Genomic DNA, 23,103 nt, shown 5'->3' on the forward strand with positions numbered 1-23,103 from the left:
TTGACATTACACACTACAATGAGAATTGTAGGTGATTGAAGGTATTGTCATTGATGGCAACCTTGCAATCTTATGGCATCAGCAGACACCGACAGATAGTTCACCAATAGTGACAAGGATGTTTACTCGCACTAGCCAATAGGATTTTGATTACTATATATTGTATTTAATTGTAATATCCTTTTGTAAGCCGACATGGCATATTGTAATAAGACTCATATATAAGCATGAGATCTTGTAGATCATTTTGTAGAGATATGATAGGATGGATATGTAGAGCGAATACTAAGGTAGATCTTGTAGAAGGATTTATGGTTATTGTATGAGCTTCAACTAGTACTGAGCTTGGCATAGCAGATGCTTTTTGTAGCAGTACATCATATTGGATTCTCCTAATCCATTTTATAAGTCAGTGAGACTTCCTTTTGTATTTGAGCAGTGAGCTCTAGGCAGTTGGCCTTCCTGCATGTGCAAGCACACTATTGTAAGTAATATCCATTCATTGGCCACTAAGTGAATATTGTGGGTCACAAATCCCACCGAGGTTTTTCCCACACCAGGTTTCCTCACAAAAAATCTTGTGTTATGGTGTGCTTTCTATGTTGTTTTTATTGTTCATATTTACTGCATTAATTGTTGTTTACCGATACATTGTTTTGGAATGCAAAATATTTAATAAGGTTAGAAAATCTGTAAACCGGTTAGATACTGATTCAACCCCCTCTCAGTATCTTTGGGAATCCTAACAATTGGTATCAAATCTTGGTCCTCTATTTTCAAAATCCTAATAGCTTGAGGAAGATTCTAACACTGGTATAGATTGAAAACTTAAGAAAGAAATTGGAAACACCTCTTGCAGACTTTGATGCAGAAAAGTTGAAGAATATCAAACTTGAAGATGACTTAAGGACTGCACAAGAATTCATTCAAGGACTTCGGGAGAATCTCACTATTGCTAGAAACAAAAGAAGAGAAATTCATGAGAAGATATAGAATGATGATGATGAAAAGGAAACTTTTAAAGATATTGTAAGAAAGATGAGGCAAGAAAACATGACCTTGAGGAATGAGATGCAAGACATGACTATGAGATTTTGTGAAGACATTGAAGACAGAAAGAAGAACGAAGACGAATTGACTAGGAGACTCAATGAAGCTGGAAATGAAAATCTAAGACTGAGTCATGAAAATGATATGTTGAAGACATATTTGATTCACATGGAACATGATAAAACTAAAATTATGAGACAAGAGGAATTTTTGGAAAATGAGTTGGCTACTGCAAATCAACACAAAGAGAAATTCAAGAAAAGTTCAGAAGAACTTGATGACATGCTGAAAAGTCAGAAACCTAATGGAGACACTAATGGACTTGGATTTGAAGTTGGTGAAAGCTCTAGTACTACAAACAATCATGATCACAACAAACCGGTAAGACAACCTAAAGCCTACAAATTTAATGGGAAATCATTTAACTATAACAAGCATGGTCATAGAGAAAATCGGTGTAGATCTAGAAACTATCAGAACACTAATACACCCACCAGTCAATGTTCCAAATGCAACAAAATTGGTCACAATTCAGAAAATTGTAGAATGAATGTAAGATGTTATGTTTGTGGAAGATTTGGACACTTATCTAATCAATGCAGAACACAAACTGGCATAGGATATGGAAAGGCTATTCAGAAGAACAATGTGACTTGTTATGCTTGTAACAAGATTGGACATATTGCAAAATTTTGTAGAAGAAAGGCATCACCAACAAATAATAATGGACCTAGTTTGAAAGGCAAAGAGGAGGTTGATGAGGTAAAGAAAGAATTTTCAAAACAGTGGATTAGAAAGAGAGATCAAAAAGTTGATGAGACTATTCCTTCATCGATAGAATAGAGTATTAGTCTACCGGCAAGAGACTCTTCATCCAACTGAAAAGTAATCCTTGGGGGTATTGCAGCGAATTGAAAATCATGCAAGTTTACCCTCAGTTGATGGTGAGAAGATGAACTTCTTCTTTACCGGTAGATGTGTTAAGTTTCACTTAACCGATGGGCATTTATTGTGGTTGTTGAAGGAAAAGTATTATAAATCAGTGTTTTTCACTCTTTTTCACTCACCAACCATTCAAATTTCCTAAGAGCGTGAAAAACCCAAGCGAAGGCATCCTTAGCGAGAAGTGAAGCGAGATCTTTCAAGCATCCAAACCTATAAGGTAGATTAAGGTATTTATCAATGGCTTCTTCCTCTGCTCCTGAATTCATTGTAAACCCTACTGTTATTGAAGTGGTTAAATGCCCTAGGCTCATATTCAAGATTTTCCCTAAAGTAGCAAAATAGGATGATACCCTAGGTGCATTTTCTAAAATCCCTAAAGGAGTTGCACATGCAAAAGACCCTATAATTTACATACATTGCCACATTGAGGAACTAGGTTCAGAAGAAATCATGAAAATGTATAACAATGTTATCTGTGATGAGAGTGGATTTGTAAAACAAGAACATAAGTTTATAGAAACCCTTGGTTTTGTGGAAATCCTTGACATTCCATAATTTCCTAAGGAAGTTGTAAGGATTGTGCTTAGCAGAGTTCATGGTGAATTCTTTTGGTTAGACTCTATCCATCAGATCACTAGAGAAGTAGTTAAGGTTGTGACTGGCTTACCTTCCACCGGTAGTAGGCCAGATAAGACCAAGAAAGTTTCAAACAACATAGTGATGACATTAACTGGTGCAACCTATGACAGTAGATCCTTGAGAGTTAACGATGTGAAAGATGACAATGTTAGATTCATTAGCATGATATTAGGATATAAGGCAACACATGCTAATTGACTGAACTGAGTTTCCAGTGTATGTATCAAGAGTGCATATGATATGGTTAACAATGATGCTAAGATAGATGTATGTGAATGGTCGAAGGATGAATTAATTGATAATCTGAAGAAAATTAAAAGAGATAAGAAAGGTACTTTCAGATTTGGAATCTTCTTGTATGCCTAATGCTATATATTACAAAAGAAGTTCCCGGTATAGGCAGAAAAGACTTTGGTTATGACATACTGGTAGGGAAACAACTATTGGATATCTTCACCGGCATGGGAATAGATAAGGACAACAAAATAATTGAGTATTTCCAAGCCTTTAAAGCAAAAATGAAGACTAGGGAAAGGTTACCTCAGATTATTGTTGATAAATATCAGAAAGAAATTTGTTTTGTGATTAAGAAGGATGAGATCTGGATGGAAGAAATTCTTCCTAGAACTGTTTGGGTGATAGAGATGGGATATGAGGCAAATGTGAACATTATTGAAACATATGCCAAATCCCTACTTGAAGCCCCTAGAGAACTGGAAGAATTTTTTTCTGGTAATGTTGAGACTATAGAGAGTGGTGTACAAACATTGAAATAGAGGAAGAGAAGGGAGAGAAGTGCATCTAAGTAGGTTAAAGAAATAAAGGAAAATGTAATGAATATCACTGGTATCAAGGAAAGTGATTTGGAAGGATTACAACTGGAAGCACACCTCTCACCAGTTGGAACTTCATCAGAAAGTGAAATCCCAGCTGAGTTTAAAAGAGTAGATAGGAAGAGAAAACCTACCCTCTTCTTCACCTAAGAGGGCAAGAAAGAAACAACAGGCAGTAAGGCACCCAACTAAAAAGATGACACCAAGAAAGAGAAAGGAAAAATAGGTTATTCCTCCACTTGACAACTTGTTAAATGAGATAACAGATGATGTAAACTTGTCTAATGTTAGTAAATTGTATGATACATTTACCAATGAGGTAAAGGAAAGCATAGAAAATAGTATCATTTTACACCTCGACATCTATAAGAAATTTTTTATAGAGGTTGTAGATGATTTACCTGGTGATCTATATAGGTGGCTTGATGCTAAAAGGTTAGCCATTATGGAACTAGACAAGAAAATAAAGATTGAGAAATTGTTAGTTGTTCACCCTATTAAATTAGTGGAAGAAATTGATGAGCTCATTAGTGAAACTAACAGAATAATATTTTCTAGTGGTCACCGACATGTAAGTCTAATGGCCGATAGAGTTAATGAGATATCAGAAGAAACAATAGATAAATGGGACATCTTCTTTGTGGAGAAGGAGAAACAAGAAGAGCTCAAAAGACCTAAAGATTTTAAGGTATACCAAAAGGATAAGGACAAAGGAAAATGCAAAATAGGTGGAATATCAAATATAAAAGTGAAAGACAATTTACCACCACCTACTATTACTACTGTGATTCAGACAGATGAAACACCGGCTACTGAGGATGTGGAGAGTCCACATGAGGATACAAATCCTGAGTCTGAAATCTTGTATACCATGAACATAGAGACTCAAGAGGTCAAAATTTTAGTTGACAAAGAAATTACTAAGGAAAAGAAGAAAGATGTTGCTCCTGAGCAATTGGGTGAGAATATTGAGGTAGAGACACATGCAGAACAAACAGTGGAACACATTGAGATTAGGGTTAATGAAATGGTTACTAACAACACCATTGATACAAACATTGAAAAATCAATAGAGACAGAGTTACTAGCTATAGAAAATACAGAGAAACCTACTAAGTCACCGATAGTGGATGGTGCAAAGATGCAGATAGAGAAACTGACAGTGGATACCACAAAGAAACCATCACAAAAAATGGCAGAAGAGAGCATAGAGATACAAGTTGAGAAACAGGTTGATCTTTGGCTACAAATAGAGACAGTGCCACCAGCAACTACTGAGAAACCTAAACCTTTGCTAGTTGAAATGAAGACACAAACTGACCTACCAGAGGTCAAAACAAGAAAAGTGGTTACTCACACCGGCAACATGTAGATTGTTAAGGTAATTGGTTAGTCATCTAGTACTTCCATGATAGAATTCAGACCAGCAAATGTAACTAAGGTACTTTTGGATTCTATTGAGAAGATTACTGATTGTAATGCATTAGCTTATAAGGCTATAGATGATACCATCCCCATTCTTAAATTGATTTCACCCAAGTGTAATATAGACAATAAAGATTCTTTTAGTCAATTAGAAACATTGTCTAAGTATATCACCGACAATATACTGACTGTGGAACAAATAAATGAAGAGACATTTAAGGAGAAAATGGATAGAGAAAAGGAGAAATTCATTGATGAGACAATAAAGAAGTGCATGGGACGCATTGGCACCCTCTACTGGCACTGAGTAAAACCATTATGGATTTTAAGGAACTATATAGAGATACATGTAAGACCAATCTTTTGACAATGGATATCAATAAGGAGATCAAAAAAGTACAAAAAGAAATAAATGATATAGCTGACAATATCATTGGTTCATCAGAACTATTATCAATTATCGAATAGGAGATAGCTTGATTTGAGGAGAAAATTGAGAAATTGGAGAAAGAAAAGGAAAGAATAAAAAGAAAGGCAAAAGAACTTAAATGTAGACTCAGTCCTAAATTGGATAGCCTCATCTCTTTGAGGAAAGACATCTCAGAGGCACTTATTCAGGGATAGAAGACACTGAAAGAGCAAATGCATCACCTCATCAGTGCAATTCAAAGAACAAAAGCAACATTAAAGGACATCAACAGGTTCACTCAGAGCCTGAATTTGGTATTAGCAGACCTATTCCAGATTGTAACCAACCGGTTACAAGGTTCTAGTTGAAATCTACTCATTTGGCAACCTTTGTCATTGATGTCAAAGGGGGAGTAGTAGAGAAGAGAAAAATCCAATAACTTAGAGATCATCTACTTAGGGGGAGCACACAATTTTGGTAATATTTTTGAACTTCAATTCTTGGATACAATTTTGAATTTTTCTCATGAGTGTTGCCATCAATGCCAAAGGGGGAGATTGTTGGCATTACACACTCCAATGAGAATTGTAGGTGATTGAAGGTATTGTCATTGATGGCAACCTTGCAATCTTATGGCACTGACACTGACAAACTCTACACCAACAGAAAGTTCACTAGGTTCGACAAGGATGTTTACCAACACCCTAGCTGACAGGATTTTGATTACTGTATATTGTATTTAATTATAATATCATTTTGTAAGCCAACATGGCATATTGTAATAAGACTCATATATATGTATGAGATCTTGTAGATCATTTTGTAGAGATATGATAGGATGGATATGTAGAACAAATATTAAGGTAGATCTTGTAGAAGGGTTTATGGTTATTGTATGAGCTTCAACCGGTACTGAACCTGGCATAGCAGATGCTTTTTGTAGTAGTATATCATATTGGATTCTCATAATTGATTTTGTAAGTTAGTGAGACTTCCTTTTGTATTTGAGCAGTGAGGTCTAGGCAGTTGGCCTTCCAAGAATATCCATTCATTGGCTAGTGAGTGAATATTGTGGGTCACAAATCCCACCGAGGTATTTCCCACACTGGGTTTCCTCACCAAAAATATTGTGTTATGGTGTGCTTTCTATGTTTTTTTTATTGTTCATATTTACTGCATTAATTCTTTTTTACCGATACATTGTTTTGGAATGCAAAATATTTAATAAGGTCAGAAAATCTGTAAACCGGTTAGATATTGATTCACCCCCCCGATTACTGTTGAACCTATGGAGTCTATGGAATCAAACAAAATAGTATCATATAATGCATTGTCTCAAGTTCTTAATGGCATTATGATAAAAGGTGATTTATCCAGTTATATTAACTATAAAATTGAAGATTTAGGATCACTATCAATCTATTCACAGCTCAAATCAAGAATAACATCAAGGCTGTAAAGAACACATTTCCTATTGCTTTGAATATATATTTTAATGAGTTCCAAAAGAAGATGAGCATGAGGTTAAGGCTACCTGAAGATGTGGTGAAAAACTTTGCAAAAGACATCTATTTCATAGTTACCACAAACTTTTGTCTTATGGATGTCGTATAACCTAAGGAATATGAGATGGAAGAAATGAGTTATGAATTCAACTATGACTTATTAGTCAGTTATGCCAACAACCTTTTGTCATCTCCCAAGGATAAAAATAAGAAAATAATTGTAACTTACTAGGAAAGAAATGCACCTACTCAACCCAGTAGTACCAAACACAAGAAGAAGAAAGTTGAGCAAGCACCTACAATGACCACCGATACAACGGTGACAAGAAGTCTTCAAGTCAAAAAGGAACTAGCACCCAAAGTATATGCTAAGACTGCAATGAAGAAGAGAGGTAGGAAACTCATTCTTCAAGAAGAACCAGAGGATACGGATACTGAAGAGGAACCAAAGAAGATGAAAGTGATTGATAAGAAAGCCAAACTAGTAGGAGATACTTCAAAGAAAAGTATTCCTATTAATGTTTTATATTACAAGCCTATGACGAATTTTGAGAGAGCAGTAAAAACATTAGGGAGGAATAGGTTTGATAATGTGAAAGAATGTTTTGATTCATTTGATGATGATTAGAAACAAAAAATTGTTCAAGAGGTAATTAACCACTTGTGTCAATACAATCAGTTGCCTCAGGATATTGAAAAGGATTTTTTTGATTCTTTGTATTCTATTCTTGTAAATAAGTGAAAAATGTTTATAGAACAAGATCAAGAAATTATTGATAGAGTTTTCATTCAATATTTTCCTGAGTTACATAGAGATGAATTATTAGAATTGATTGATAATTTTAAAGGACGGTTTCATTCTAAGGCAAGAAGATTGAAGTTATTGAGTGGAAAGATTCAATCTGTTGAACTTGATACTCACCAGATAGCCAAAAATATTCAAAGGATGCATGAGAAAATGAAGTATCATAAAATTGATCAAATAGAGACTGGAGCTCAGCCTGAGCTAGATGAAGAAGAGATTATTACACCATATGTTATATATCCTATTAAGAGCAAGGATGACACTACTTCTCCATCAGTTATTATTTGTAGATGATACTGACAAAATCTAGGACACTATTGATATAACTGGTAATATCATTGATCTAGTTATGGAACCTTTATAGCAATCGATCATTACTGTTACATAGGAAGTAGTTGAAGCACCAGTCATTGAACCTAGTATGGATATTCAACCACCACTAGAAAAAGAACACCAAGTTGAAAATCCATTGCCACCGGTTACTACAGTTTCATAGGAGAAACAAATAGAGGCAGAAATAGTGAAAGAAAAACTAGAGAAAGAGTTTGAAGTGAGAGAAACTAAAAAGAGAAAGGAGGAAGTGAAAGAGAAAATAAAGGAGAAGATAGCAGAGAAGACAAATGAAAAGGAAAAAGCAAAGGTAAAGCAACAAACTAATGATGAGGATGACTCAATAGGCATCAAAGGCCCTATAGATGTAGACAATATGAGTGCATCTGAACTCATGGAGATTGCTATAGTGATGAAATCTAGAGCTCAAAAGAAAAGATTGAAAGAGTAGATAAAAGAAGCAAAAATAATTCAAACTGCTATTGAGATTCTATCAAGTCTTCTACCAGAGACTAACATTGGGAATTTGTCAACCCCTATTGTGTTATAAGCTAGGGTTTCTGTTGCACCAAAAGATCAACCTAGCAATGCCCAATACAACCACTAGACTTATAGAATCCATAGGAGGCTATTAAACCTTGTCGCAAATCCCCACAAGGGATGCTGGCCCACTGCCAACAATCCCCCTCCCAGCATCACTCACCATGACCTGCATGACTCGAACCTGTGACCAAGCTTTGATACCACTTGTTACAAGCTAGGGTTGTTGTTGCACCAAAAGATTGACCTGTCAATGCCCGATACAACCACTAGACTTATAGAATCCACAGGAGGTTGTTAAACCATGTCATGAATCCCCGCAAGGGACGCTGGCCCACTACCAACATATCGGAAAGCTTAGCTAGTTGGTTGCTGATGCTTCTAACCAGCTGAAGTCCCTTGAAGAGACTGCTCAGACTTTAGCTGAGAAAAATTACAAAAAGAAGAGAGGAGAGAAAATAATGAAAAATATTGATACAAGGAAGATTGCTTTATCTCTGAATAAAGTTATTTTGAAGACTGCTATTGAAACTAGAGGAAGGATACTGGGCTATACATCTAACATTTCATTTTTCTATCCTTATCTGAAGAAGAGGTGAGAAGAGATAAAACAAGAACTAGAGAGGATATGTACTGCCTACATACCTTTATAGGATTCAACCTTAGCATTTGGAAATTTAGTTGATGTTTTGCAACATTGGTTAGATATTTATGATTGTCAATAGGAAAAGAGACTTCGATCCTTGAAAGAAGTCAAGAACCAGTTGAGACCTAAAGTGAATATCTTACAATAGGTATACAAGGATGCAGAAGTAGTTTTGGTGACTCTAGAGATGAGCACAATAGATGCAATGGAAGAATTCATTGCACAAGTTATGACAACCATTGAGATCACTAAAAAATTATTGGAAACATGGGATACCGATTTTACTCAGATGAAGATTATGTTCAGTGACATTTTCTTGAAAATTGTAGTGAACACTCCTTAAAAAACTCTTATGTTTTTGTATATGTAGTTTTTGATGGAGATTTTGATATAATATATATCTATTTTACTTTTCAATTTGGCATTGTTGTCTAAGGGAGGGTAGAAATATGTTTGTGTTTTGAAAATTTTGTATGTATTGTTAAGGGGGAGTAGAAATATGTTTGTACAATTTTTGTAAGTAGACTTAGTTGTAAAGTTGTAAAATTTTCTAAGTGTTACCATCAATGCCAAAGGGGGAGATTGTTGGCTTGATGATGATGTTTTTAATGGATGACTTATTGTGTTGTCATTGATGGCACATGCATACACACACATATGTTCACATTGTCTTACTCACCTTAGTTAAGACAAACCGGTACTATTCCTAGGTCTTTGTATTCCAAAACTGGTAAATATGTATATAGAAGTCCAATCGATTTTGAAGGTGTTTAATTAGTATATGTAGACAACAGGTATATGCGGGAATGATATTGGCCATGGGAAATTCTAATTGCACCATTTTGGAGATATTGCAGAGATCATCAAAGAAGCAAGTGGAGAAGAATCGGTCTATGAGTTGGAAGAGGTTAACTCTTCACTAGTATAAGTGTTCCAACCAGTTTCACTGATTGTGTGATGAGTTATCATAGGTCATGATGAGTTATCCCTAACTAATAGATTTGGCAGCAATCTGTGATGTGTTATGTTAGATTGTCTAGATACACTGCACCTAGGAAATTATGATGTGATTCTTGAGCCAACATGAAATCTAAATGTCTATATAATGACATTGTGATGAACTATTTTTATGATGTGAGATAGAAGTGTTAAGCTGTTGTGATTTACTGAAGGCGTTGTAGAGTATGTCAGTGATGCAGTTTTGAGTGAGCAGAACATGATCTATTCAAGCAAGATGTGCTACTTCTAGATCACACCACCTGTTGTTTTCTAATCACTACAATAGTCAAATCCCATAACCGAGTAAGCTCTAATAAGCTCCATTGGACAAATCCTCTAACAAGGTGATCAATTAGTTTGGGTTTGAAATCCTCTACTAAGGTTACTCCTAACATGGTACTACCTTTAACAGGGTATAGCTCCTAATAGAGCTTTGGGATCTTTAACGGGATTTGCTCCTAGCAGAGCACTTTTGTAGACCTTAACTAGTCAGCTACCTATTACTGCAGATAGTTAACTTGTGAGTCCCATCTCACCATGGTTTTCCTCAATTGTGTTTTCCATGTATAAACACTTGTATTATGGTGGATGTTTTACTTGTTGTGGATGCTTTAATATCATTTTGGATTGCATGCATGATATTAAGTAAACCAGTTAACTGTCTTTATTGTTCTGTGTTTAAAGTGGTATTGTTTTTGTTGTCACTGATTCAGCCCACCTCTCAATGCTTTATAAGTCTATCAAAAAATTGCGTTTAGATCAGTGCATAGTGTTAGTTGCAACTAGTGCTGAGAGGGGAGGGGTGAATCGACACTATATCAGTTTGTTCCATATTTAAACTTAATCAAAACTTCTATTAAATCTTAACACTTATTAGTATAAGGAGAATTTAATAAGAAATATGCATACATAGAATCAAACACACATGGCTACCAACATTGATCACTTGGAAACCCAAATGGGAGAAAACCATGGTGTGAGTAGAAACTCACAAAATCTACACTCTTTTGGAGTATTCCCGGTGAGGAGTCATCCCTTTTAGGAGATTAGAAAGACATTGTTACATGCCACCCGGTTAAGGGATTTTATTTAAGGCCTTTTAGAACGTTTACCCTGTTAGACGTAGCCTTGTTAAAGGACTTAGGATCATCATTTAAGATGTCACCCAGTTAAGGGTTTTATAAAGGGATCTGTTAAATTCCACCTGGTTAAGGGATTTTACTATTGTAGTTATTAGAAAACAATAGAGAGAATGATCTGCTTTAATAGATACTCTTAGATTAATCGGATCTAATTGAAGCTCTTCAATTTGACCACAGGTTACACTTACTCTACACTATTGGTGCTTTGCATTCTTTCTCTTCTCTTCACACTATCTGAGCTCTACACACTCTCTTCACCACTTTGCTATTCACTAAGGAGTTTTTCCCTCTTCTTACCTTGTTGGATTGCCTCTCTTCAAAATTGTACTTTGCAAATTTTACGATCAATCTTTTTGGTTTTTGCCAAAAACATTTATACCATATTTTGCCAACACATACCCGCTAATTCCTCAATGATTTTACACCTAACACTTGATAGATTTGAAATTCAAATATTTCCAAATCTTCCTGCACTCTCTCTATGTACTCTCCATCAAACTCGCTAGCAAATCATCCTTATATGCCTCTGCAATTCATAAATTCACCAACCTCTTAGTCACATTGTATCTTTTTAATGCGAATAAAAAAATCCACACAAATCTCACCTTAACTAGTTGTTAACTACTCTAGAATTCCTTAGTCATTTGTTTGATGGTATCTTGCCATGACTGAATCACCTTTGGTCATCACATCCATCTTACTGGTCACTACTCTGAGATTCTCAATGGATAGCATTCTTCAACCTATACCATTGGTTCACCGATGTAACTCCTCATCTTTTGCCACCGGTCACTAACCATCAATCAAACTGATCACTGGTCTATTCAGAGTGTTTTGATCATGCATAAGACTACTAAATTTCAATATGAGTCACCTCTTGTGACCACATCATCATTTCATCTACCATTTTTAAGAAACTGATCTCAACACCTATCAAGTGCTTAAGTTACTAGTCAGCTACTCTGTTTATCCTTCAACCGATAAGTTCTTCAATGAACACACTACTTAAGTGTGTTAATAATGCGTATTAGGGAAGCATTGAATCCTCCATGCTCATTGCACTCATGAGTAAACCATTAAGGTTTACCACACCTCCTTGCCTATGAGTTTGGGCTTATTCACCGATAAGTGTTTGTTATCAATGATAATACTAGCTGATGAACTGATTGTGGCAACACCATCAGTTATGCCAACAATATCCTCCTTTGGAATTTATGGCAACACTTCAAACTTATCTTTAGCAACCAGTCACTTTTGCTTCTGCTAGACCGATCAACTATGCTTCTCTAATTGATCTTGAGTAATGATCTTATTCCCATTTTTCACGAGCTTCCATTCATGTTACATCTGACTTCATCTCCTTTCATGTTCCATCTGACTTCACTCCCCCTTTGACAACAATGTCAAAGGTATAGTCTAGACATCCTATTTCACATACTGCAGTGATTGCTCCCCCTAACAGGAGTAGTCCATAATCATCAATCCAAATACATAATTTTTTTAGGAAAATCATACCAAATTGATGTTGTTCCAATCTTCACTCACATTAGAGCATGTAGGGGAATTACCCCTAACTTAGCTTTGAGATACTCAAAAGTATCCTTAGGTAGCGACTTGGTGAATATGTCTGCAAGCTATTCCTTAGTTGGTACATATTCTAGTCTTACTTCTTTATCATGTACCTATTCCCCAAGATAATGATATTTTATTTCAATATGTTTGGTTTTAGAGTGCATTACTAGGTTTTTTGATATGTTGATGGCACTTGTATTGTCACAGTGTATCACCACCGGTTTAGTCAACTTTTCTTGGATACCTTCCAAGATCTGCTTAATCGATACTACATATGTATAGTTAATTGCAGTAGCCACATACTCTGCCTCAGCTATCAATTGAGAGACACAATTTTATTTCTTCCTTGTCCATGACACAATCCTATCTCCAAGAAAGAATGCACCTCCACAAGTGCTATTTTTGTCATCAATGTTCCCTACCTAATCTGCATCGATGAAGACACTTAAGTTGAAATTTCCCTTGTATGGATACCAAAGACCATACTCATTAGTCCCCTTAAGATATCTAAATATCCTCTTAACCACCACCATATGAGTTTCTTATGGATTTGCAACAAATCTAGCAATGAAGCTAACTTGTGCTATATCTGGTCTATTGTGCACTACATACTACAACTTATCAATCATGAATTGGTATAGTGTCTCATTCACTTCATTATCCTCATCATTTTGGAAATCTTGCAGCCTATAACCATCAAAGTTCCAATAGGTTTGGAATCTTCCATTCCAAAGGTCTTCAATATTTCCCTTATATATTTGATATGGCTAATGAATATACCATTCTTTAGCTAAGAAACTTGCAGACCAATGAAGAATTTTATTTCACCTATCATGGACATTTCAAATTATTTCTTCATATCTTCTGCAAAATATTTTCTCATATCATCATCTTCTCCAAAGATGATGTCATCTATAAAAATCTCCGCAATCAGATGTTTTCCTTTTTTTCCATTCTTCAGATATGAGTTACTATTGTCACTGGTTCTCATGAACCCTATACTTATCAGATATGAGTGTAGTCTCTCATACCAAGCTCTTGGTATGTGTTTTAGCCCATATAGATCCTTTTTCTACTGACATACCATATCGCTTCCATCTTCTTAACCAAACCCTTCTAGTTGCTCAATGTACACTTCTTCCTCTAGAACACCATTCAAGAATGTCGATTTGACATCCATTTGGTAGACCTTAAACTTCCCATGAGAATCATAAGAGAGAAATATTTTGACCCCTTCCATTCTTTTTGTTGGTGCAAAGGTCTCTCCATAATCCAAACCTTCGTCATGTGCATACCCTTTGCAGACTAACCTTTCTTTGTTTCTTACTAATTGACCGGTTTCATAAATTTTGTTTCTGAACACCCACTTGGTGCCTATCATATTTTTGTTCTTTGGTCTAGGAACAAAGGTCCAGGTTTCATTTTTCTCAATCTGCTCTAGTTCTACATCCATATCTTTGATCCAGTCTTCATCTTTTAGAGCCTCCTTTGTTGTTTTGGGCTCAATTTTAGAGAGAAAACAAGTACTCTCCCTTGCTTTTCTTCTAGTCAATACTCTTGCATTTTTGTCACCAATAATATTGTCAATAGGATGATTTTTTTTTACATACCTTGGTTGTACCAGTTCATTTCTTGGAGCTTCTTCTATTGGTTGTGCGGGTTCTACTTCACATGTTTCCTCATTTGTAGTTACAGTAGGATTTTCTACAATAGGTTTGGTCATTATAATGTAATCAAATCCTTGATAGTCCTCTGGTTCACTCTTGTTTTCTTGTTCATTTTTCTCAGAGAACTCATCTACTTTGACGTTTGCACTCTCCATAATCTTACCAGTCCTTTTGTTCAAACAATGGTATGATTTACTCTTTGTGGGGTAACCTAAGAAGGTTCCTTCATCACTCTTAGGATACAACTTTCTAGAGTAGTCATCCCTCTTGATGTAGCACCTTCTTCTAAATACCTTGAAGTAATTCACATTGGGTGAGTATCCACACCATAATTCATAGGGAGTCTTATTTGTCCCCTTCTTCACTTGTATTTAGTTCAAGGTATACACAGCAGTACTTACTGCCTCTGTCCAGAAGACATGTGGAATATACTTCTATATCATCAAAGTACTTGCACAATCAATTAGAGTTATGTTTCTTCTTTCAGTAACTCCATTCTGCTGAGGTCTTCTAGGTGCAGACATTTGCCTCATAATCCCATGTTCTTCACAGTAATTTATGAACTCTTAAGAGGTGAACTCTCCTCCTCTATCCGATCTCAAACATTTCACTCTTACTGGTTCCTCTCTCCGCTCGAGCCTTGAAGACCTTGAACATGTGAAAGGCTTCAAATTTTCTTTAAATAATACAACCCATATCATTCTTGAGAAATCATCTACAAACAACACGAAGTACCGGTCCCCATAGAAACTCTTAGTTGTCATAGGACCACACAAATATGTATGCACTAAGTCCAACACATTCTCAGATGAATTAGATTTTCTGCTAAAACCTGATCTAGTCAACTTTCCTAGTTGACAATCTTTACACATAGAATTCTCAAGTTTCATAATGTCAGGCATACCTCTAAGAGACTTCATTTTACTAACCTTTTCTATTCTATCAAAATTAACATGACACAATCTTTTGTGCCACAACCAACTATCTTCTACCTTTTCCATTAGGTAACTTCCTATAGTGGTGTTTAGGTAACCCTTATTGTTAAGTTGCACAACACTTAATAGACTATACTTTAGCCCTTCTACCCAATAAACATCTTCACAATTAGTTTAATCATATAGGGCTATATATCCCTTACCTTTTATTGCATAGGGAGCATCATTTCCAAATCTCACCATTCCTCCATCATAGTCCTCCATGCTGAGGAATTTGTTCTTGTCACTAGTCATGTGGTGAGTGCAGTCACTGTTAATTACCTAGTCTCCACATCGGGTTGTACTAGAAATCAGTGCCATATCACTTTCCTTTGTGCTATCTTTTTTTACCACTAGAAATGCAATCCCTTCTCCATCAAATCCTTCTGATTCTTCATTGGTAACTCCTTTTTCTGCAAGATATCACTCCTTCTTGCTCTTCTCTTTGTATCTTCTAAAGTTATCCTTCCTATCATTTTTCAGGACATCTGGATGCAATATGACCTATTTTATTGCATGAGAAACACTTCAGGGGTAGTTTACCTCTATACTTCCCTTTTCCTCGTGGCATCCTTCTTTCTATTATAGCTTCAAGCTCATCTTGTTTATGTTCTTAAGATAGCAAGTTGTCATGTTCATGAGAATGACTGGTTCTTGCAGCAAAACTACTTCTGATTTCTTTTCTTCTCATTGTTGGTGCAAGTCCAATGGAATATTTGAAGGCAACATCAATCTTTGGCATACTATTATCATAGTTGCTCAGTTCAAAGATAGCCAACTTACCGATCAGGGAGTCAAGTGTAACATTAAATGTTCCCAAAGATCTAAATTTTTGAATTGCGGAAACCCTTATGGCATATTGTGGTAGCAAGGTTCTCAAGATTTTTTTGACCACATCATCTTCTTCAAGTTTTCCTCCATCACTTCTGATGGAATTTACCACATCCTTTATTCCTTTTCCATATTGCTTTATATTTTCCCCTTCTTGCATCCTCATCTTAGCGAATTTGCCTCTTAAACTTTCCACCTTAGCCTTTTGTACATGAGGATCTCCTCCATAAACAGTCTTCAACTTATTCCACATCTCATAGGCTATTTTCAAATCTTGAACCTCAGCATACTAATTATCAGATAGAGTACTAGCAATCCCATCCTTAATTGTGATGCTATCTTATTTCTCTTTGATCTGATTTGCAGTGAGAAACCATGCAGGTTTATTATACTCTATGCTTACATGATTCCAGTATTGATGTCCTAGGGTTCTTAGGTAGAGCTTCATTCTACTACATCATAATGTGTAGTTCTCCTTAGAGAACTTAGGTCCTTCCTTTTGCATCATCTTGGATCTTTCCTTAAGTTTTTAAGATCTTCTGAATATTAGGACAAATGCTCTGATACCAATTTCTAGTCCCAATTAGTGCTGAGAGGGGAGGGGTGCATCAACACTATAATGGTTTGTTCTAGATTTAAACTTAATCAAAAATTCTATTAAAACTTAACACTTATTAGTATAAACATCATTTAATAAGAAATATGCATACATAAAATCAAACACACATGACTACCAAGATTTATTATGTGGAAACATAAATGGGAGAAAACCATGGTGTGAGTAGAAACTCACAAAATCTACACTCTTTTGGAGTATGTTTCCTAAGGAGGCATCCCTATTAGGAGATTTTATTTAAGGCCTTTTAGAACCTTTACCATGTTTAAGGTATCCTTGTTAAAGGACTTAGGATCATCATTTAAGATGTCACCCGGTTAAGGGATTTTACAAAGGGACCTATTAAAGTCCACCTAGTTAAGAGATTTTACTGTTGTAGTTATTAGAAAATAATAGAGAGAATGATCTGTTGTAATATCTACTCTTACCTTAATTAGATCAAAATGAAGCTCTTTAGTTTGACCACCCATTACACTTGCTCTGCACTCTACTGGTGCTCTGCATTATTTCTTTTCTCTTCAACCTGTATCGTTGGTTCACCAGTGTAACTCTTCATCTTTTTCCATCGGTCACTGATCATCAATCAGACTGATCACCTATTTTTCTAGAGTGTTCCAGTCTTGTATGAGACTACTAAACTCCAATCTGAGTCACCTCTTATGACCGTATCATCATTTCATCTTCCAATTTTAAGAAACTGATCTCAATACCTATCAGGTGCTTGACTAATCGGTCAGCTACTCGATTTATCCTTCAACTAATTAGTTCTTCAACCAACACACTGCTCAAGTGTGTCAATAATGCATATTAGGGAAGCACTAAATCCTCTATGTTGATTGCAGTCATGAGTAAACCATTAAGGTTTACCACACCTCCTTTCCTATGAGTTTGGTCTTATTCATAGGTAAGTGTTTGTCATTAATGACAATAATAGTTTATGAACTAGTTCTGCCAACACCATCAGTTATGCCAACACATAGAGCATAGTCTCTCACATATTCCTCCTAGTGTAAAACAAAAGCATCGATATCCTAACCCAAGGAGATAACACCAACAACCACGAAACATCCCAGAGAAGAATGACCCAAAGCCATTGAACCAATGAAAAGTTGGGGCTTTCGGTTATCGCCCCCCAAAAATAAAGGCACCAAACATCGAATCACCCAAGAAAGCCAACCCTACAATGATCCATGTCTTGCTATCACCATCATCTTCAATGTTGGCATCCTCCTCCCTAGAGGAAACCCTCGAGCCTACACTCCTACCTCTCTCACTATGCTCATGTTGTTTCTGTTAATAGAATCCTTAGATATCTGAAAGGAACTATTGACTTTGGTTTATGGTATCCTAAAGATGATGATTTTACTTTGAGTTCTTTTACTGATGCTAATTGGGAAGGAGATGTTGATGACCAGAAGAGTACTAGTGGTGGTGCATTTTTCTTGGGAGAAAGATTGGTTTCTTGGTTGAGTAAAAAGAAAAATTTAATTTGTTTATCTACTACAGAGGAAGAGTATATTGATATTGCTAACAATTATACTCAAGTAATATGGGTGACACAGATGTTGAAGGATGTCAAAGTTATGTATGATGAGCCTATTACTATTTACTATGATAATTCAAGTGCAATTAACATTTCTAAGAATATAGTGTTGCATTCCAAGACTAAGCATATATCAATTAAGTTTCACTTTTTGATAGACAAGGTAAATGAGAAGGAAGTCAGATTGGAGTATGTGCCTACAAAGAAACAGATTGAAGAAATTTTCAAGAAGTGTTTGCCTAAGTATACCTTTGAGTATCTCAGAGAGAAGTTAGGGATGATTTCCCCTCATGATTAGAACTAAGGTGCATTGGTATGCATCAGTCTTATGCATTTCACAGTCATATCTTGTGATTCAGATTGATGAGTGGAGGCTGCTACTTAGGGGGAGTAGTCAAATGTTCAGATTTTGAGATTTTGTATTGCAAATATGTGTCTTTATCATTGATGTCAAAGGGGGAGATATTCATGTGAAAAATAGTGTAATAATCTAAGAGGGGGAGAGTTATTTGTATAGAGAGTTGAGTAACCTGAGAGAGCTATTGATTTCTTTGCCATTGATTGTTTTTCACATCATATGTTTCCATGAATTCCAAAGGGGGAGATTGTTTGATGTTTAGGTGATTTCTACAAATATGTACTTTAATGATATCTGAGAGATGTGTTGTCATTGATGTCGACATAGTTCTTTATCTGTGGTAGTGTTGGAGTGGAGTTTAGTTAGTTGGTTTATGTTGTATGTTGATGATTAGTGTTTGCAGATTAAAGGGTTTTTAGATTGTCGTTTGTAGATGATTTAGTGCAATTTTCAAGGGTCCGCTTAAAATTTGAGTGAGCTATGAGCATCTGTATTGATGCAATTTATTTTGTTGTTTAGTGATGTCAATGTGTTAGTAATTTGGTTTGCATTTATCTGCATTCTAATACCTTGATCTATAGATTTGGAGAAGTGTTTGGGACATTCGTGTGTGTTTTCAATTCATATGGTTCATGATTTGGAGCTTTACAAGTGAATCTTTCAGGTTGACAGTCGGTTTAGTTAGTGTTCTTGAAGTTTGATATAATGGTGATATGATTCTAATAATTTGAGTTGGTATGGATGTTGGGGTGATGACTAATGATTCTTATGGATGTTTCTGGATCATGTGCTATTAGTTTTGGTGGTCCCATTGATCATTGTGTGCATTATTGATGATTTTTCTTTGATCTGGTGGTGTTCTTCATGTTCTTAGCTGACATGATGCTTGTAGAGTGTTGAGGATATTCAATGCATAATTATTGGAAGTGTTTCACATTCGAGACATGTGATATGGGTCCAAGATATGTCTTATCCGACATTGCTTGGTTTGCATTTGGTTTTGTAGCGTGTATGGTTATATTTTTGTAATTAGGTGAAGTATGTTGAACTGACCTTGGTGAGGTTGATGTCATGTATATATAAATTTAATATCTTTGTAGTTGAGTGTGTGTATGGATGAGAATCAGATGTGTATGAGTGAATAATACATATATATTTTAGATGCAAAGAATTTGAGTGAGAAGAAGTTGTTTATGTGTTTAACTAGAACTATAACCAGGCATTAGGAGATGTTATTTCTTCAGTTCATGATCTTTTGAATGTAATCCAAATGTGTTTGTAAGACAATGAGTATTTCTTGGGTTGTAGCCCTTTGTTCTTTTTGAGCAGTGAACTCTAGGCAGTGTGTCTGAATGCATGTGTAATCCCATTATAATATTTCATATACTTCTAATAGAGTATCATCATATTGTGGGTAGGATCCCAATATTTTTTTCCCTTTACCAAGTTTTCCACATCAAAAATATTGGTGTTATGTGTGTTCTTGATGTGTTATTGGTTTATCCTTTCATACTTAGTAATCAAATTAGAGTTTAAGTTTAATTTGTGTGTTTGTGAGACAACTGATTCACCCCCACCAGTTGTCTGCCCAAAATCAGTCCTATTTCATCAATAAATGTTGAAGTTGTATAAAGGATATCCTCAACCTTTAATTAGCATATAAATAATATGAATGAAAGATTAAAATTGAGAAACATAGTTCATTTTAAAATAGTAAGAAAATAGATATGTTGCTATGCAATTATTATAATATTCATATAACATATATTCAATAAAATTGGATTGTGTGTCATTTGTAACTAATATAATAAAACATATACATGTACTAGAATGCTACAACAATGTTTATTAAATGATATAGAACACTTAATATGTTTTTAAAGTAATAAAACAAATTAATAAAATAATTTGGAATATGTGAAGGGCTATTATAAATTTAAAGGAATGCATAGATGAGTCTTAAAAGGTTGTGGATAACCTACATAGGTTAAATCAAACAAAATATATCCTCAATGTGTCGAGTTGTAAATAAATAACCAATACAAAAATGAAGAGTTTATTTTAATTCTCAAAGTTTATGTAGATAATATGTGGTCAATTCAAATGAAACAAATGCATCTATTTAGTGTGGTATTTTTTTTTGTGAAGTGTGTTGTACTCGAAAAATTAAAAAAAGTAACCTAATGCTAATTATCATAGCTTTTGTAAGTAATATTTTACTTTGTTTATCGACATTTATGGTTTACAAAGCTTTTTAATTTTCAAAATTTTAATTTTAAGTCTAAATGAGGTTATATAGATGATGGACAACATGTTAGTAGGGAAATAAATTTTATAGTAAAGAATGGAATTATTTTAATGTTGTAGTGTGTAAAATTGTATACTTCTACAATTTGACATCTATTTTAGACTCACTTTGGTGGTTGTGCATCTTGTTTCTAATTTATGTCTTATTATGATTATTTTCTAGACAATTTGAAGAAGAGTAGGGGATTAGAGACTTATTTGCAACCCAATTGAACACTTACTATTTTATAGGAGCACAAATTAACCCTCTTTTCCTCACAATTAGGCTTTTAGCCTAATAGCCCTCCTTAAGGGGTCAAAAGAACATAACTATTAGATCAAGTTTCATATCGGTAAACTAAGTCAACTTTTGGATACCCTTTTGGGTATTTAATAACATACAAGAAATGAGATGGGTTTGTTTTAGAACACAAGGCTCAAATTTTGACTACTATGTAGTGGACTAGGCCTAAAGAGGAGCAACAAATCATTTATTTTAGCATAAATTTCAAACCAGAACTGGTATCTAAGAAATAAAACTTGATTAAAACACCCATTTGGTCCTTAATTAATATATTTCATAATGGATCAGGGTTCCTTTGGAAAGTATACTTCAAAAATGGATTGTCCTAGTTCCAAATAGGTCTAATTAGGCTTACTTCTCTCAGTCACAACAAGGTTTTCACACTCCATGCCCCAAACCTTAAAAAAAATGGCTTAGACATGTCCTAATTTAATTATTTTTGGAGTTTATACAACATATTTGAGAATGGGTTGTGGTTCCTTTGTAGAGACTAGGGTAAAACCAAGACTATTCCTATGCAAAGCTCTAATACTCCTACAGAACTGCTTTCACCAAAAAAGCCACAACTTTCACAATTCTTAATGAAAATTGATGCCAAAAAGAGAAAAATTAAGTAGACTCAATGAAATTGCATTCCCATTGGTACTATACCATAAAATGATCGTATAGGTCCATACCGCATTAAAGAAAAGCAATGAAAAACCCAGATTTGCAGAAGCAAAGATGTCTTTATTGAATTTCAGTAAAAAAATGTCACCACGCCCTTCTCTGATCATATAAGTCCATACAGCATTAAAGAAAAGCAATGAAAAACCCAAATTTGCAGAAGCAAAGATGTCTTTATTGAATTTCACTATATAAATGTAACCGCGCCCTTCTCTGACCACCTCCACCTCCAAAAATTGAATTTCTTTTTCTAAATTTAGAACTTGAAATTAGAAAAGCAATTAATTGAATTATTGATTATTCTCTAAAATTGGAACTCAATTTGTTTTAGAAAAAGAAGTTCCGTTGCATTGAAAAGATTCTTTTCTTGAATAAATCAAAGAACTGTCTATTTTTATCACAAATGCATGGAATTAATTAATTCTTATTTCTAATGCAACTTGAACTTCCTATCTAAATGCATTTCAATTAAACTATAATTGGAATCTATCTCAAGGTTAACTGAACTTGATTTCTCAATTATTTTCAATTAATCCTAAATTGAGCTTTTTCATTATCTCTCTTGTGAATTCTCTATAAATTCAGCCTTCAACTCTCATTCAAATCACCCCAAAGATATTTGAGAAACACGTTGGAGATTATTATTATGCTGATTTTGCTCTGGAGTCATTGAAGATCTTGTGCTTGCTTTTTGAGATTATTGCATCTTAGTTTAATTTCTTTTTCCATATTTAGTTTATCCATATTGCTTTAATTCTTCATTGCTTGAATTATTCATCCATCTTGCATCCATATAGCTTAATATCATTCTCATATAGATTAAATCCTTCATTTTGGTGTAGTCTAGTCACTGATATTGCTTATAAAAATCTGAGAGTAATCTTATGCTCGCATCTTTTAGAAGGCAATTAGTCTCTTTGTTATGGTTTATTATTTATTGATTATTGATTTACTAACCATACATATAATGACTTAATTGAAGTGTTGTGGTTGCAGCTATCAGACCTCTTTTTCACTT

The sequence above is a fragment of the Cryptomeria japonica genome, chromosome 10 (genome assembly GCF_030272615.1).
Source record: "Cryptomeria japonica chromosome 10, Sugi_1.0, whole genome shotgun sequence".
NCBI classification, from domain to species: Eukaryota; Viridiplantae; Streptophyta; class Pinopsida; order Cupressales; family Cupressaceae; genus Cryptomeria; species Cryptomeria japonica.